General features: G+C 33.7%; 1 pseudogene; it reads right to left on the reverse strand.

Annotated features, from left to right (window-relative positions):
- Positions 1 to 1,179, reverse strand: part of LOC111408582 — a 38,480-nt pseudogene extending 37,301 nt beyond the window's left edge.
- Between the last annotated feature and the right edge of the window lie 557 nt (positions 1,180 to 1,736).

A 1,736-nucleotide genomic window follows, 5' to 3' on the forward strand; every position in this document is an offset into this window, starting at 1 on the left:
CGTGTAATATTATTTTATTAAAGAATGTGTGGCTGATAATAAAAGAGAAAAAAATGTATTTTGGAATTAATGGGTATCAAACAATGGCTTAGTTGGAAAATACATAGACAAAGTGTCTAGGCAAAAATATTACTCGCAGAAAATGGACAAACAACTACTAATTATCAAGCAACAATTTGCATGCCAGTCAGCAAAATTTATTTCTCCAGATATCTTTGAAATTAAGAATTTAAGAAACTAGGATTCAGGGATGGGGAAAAATATCTAGAGCAAGCAAGGGTAAGAAACTTACATGAATGACAAGAACTGGACAGTTTTTGGCCCCAATTTTGTCAATATTCTGTAATTAACATAGAAACCATGAAGAAACGATATGTGTCAATACGCAAAAATCAGAAACAGAATGACACATGACAATTAAGTGCAAAATTACCTTGTACATATCAAACCAATACGTCCGTTTTAGAGGGTACAACACCCTTAAACCAGACAAAATTGGGCTATGTAAAACAACACCTCTCACATTTGGTACCCGTGATGCAAGATCTACGGTGGGACTGCTACCAACAGACTGACCATACAGAATTATTTGTTCGTCTTTAACCCCATACTGCTCCTTGAGACATTTATATACAGCATCAAGGTCTGTGTAGGTATTACATTCAGTAGGCTGTTTCCAGAAAACAAGGGATGGCTATGTCATAATAAAGCATGACTCAACGATAAAATGTTAGAGAAATATACCAACCAGGTCAAAACCTAGGTAAAGCACAACACAGAAACAAGCAAATAAACCCTTAGGACCCTCACCTAAAGCATGTTGGCTAAGCATAAAAGTTAACTTAAATTACTAACTTTGACCAACTTAAAAATTATATATATATATTTATTGTTTACTCATAAATAATTATTTTAAGTTGGGCGACATGCACCTTCAGAATATTTGGTCAAAGATATCAAATTTTACTAAGATACAACATGACTTCCATCCGCTTTTACATCTATACATCTCATGCAAGAAAATCTTATGCCTATCATCTTAATAATTACGGTTTTGACTTGGTGCAAAAGACAGCTTAAGTATATTAGTATAGATCATTTCTCTCGTTTCCCCATACAGTTAGAATGAAGTTTCAGTATTATTTTTGTTCCTATGTAAATGTTGTTTTCCAAACTCATACTATGTTTCTTGACTATGACCCGAGGAAATTAATAAAACTTGTAAGCCTGAGTGTATACTTTATTCTTAAAAGTGTCTGATATGGCAACCCAATTTATGTGGTTCAACACAGTTAGAGGAGCGTCAAACACTGGTCCACGACCATCGAAGAGTGGTTTACTCAGTTACTGGGAAGTTAAACGCCAAAAAACAAGACTACCCAAATTTATTGCCGTTTAAGGCAGACACAACGCATTCTTGACATTTTTATTGTTTCTTAATTTCAAGGCATCACAAATCACCGAAGTGAAATCTCATTTGTAATGCCTACCATTTTGCAAGAGGTGGAATCCCAAATTGCTTCAAGAACTATTTAGAGTATCTAAGTATTGAAACAACAATGGTAAATTCAAAATCTAAAAACTAAGTTTTATTCCCAATAAAATTGGGATCAACTACATGAATCCTTCTTTGCCATTATGCTCTGTTCATTGCTAAATCTACTTGGATATATATGTTCCTTATCAATTACATAAGGCCTGAGTATTGCTTAGAAAATACTGTTATAAAACTAACA

Source organism: Olea europaea, chromosome 13, assembly GCF_002742605.1.
Source record: "Olea europaea var. sylvestris chromosome 13, O_europaea_v1, whole genome shotgun sequence".
In the NCBI taxonomy this organism is placed as follows: domain Eukaryota; kingdom Viridiplantae; phylum Streptophyta; class Magnoliopsida; order Lamiales; family Oleaceae; genus Olea; species Olea europaea.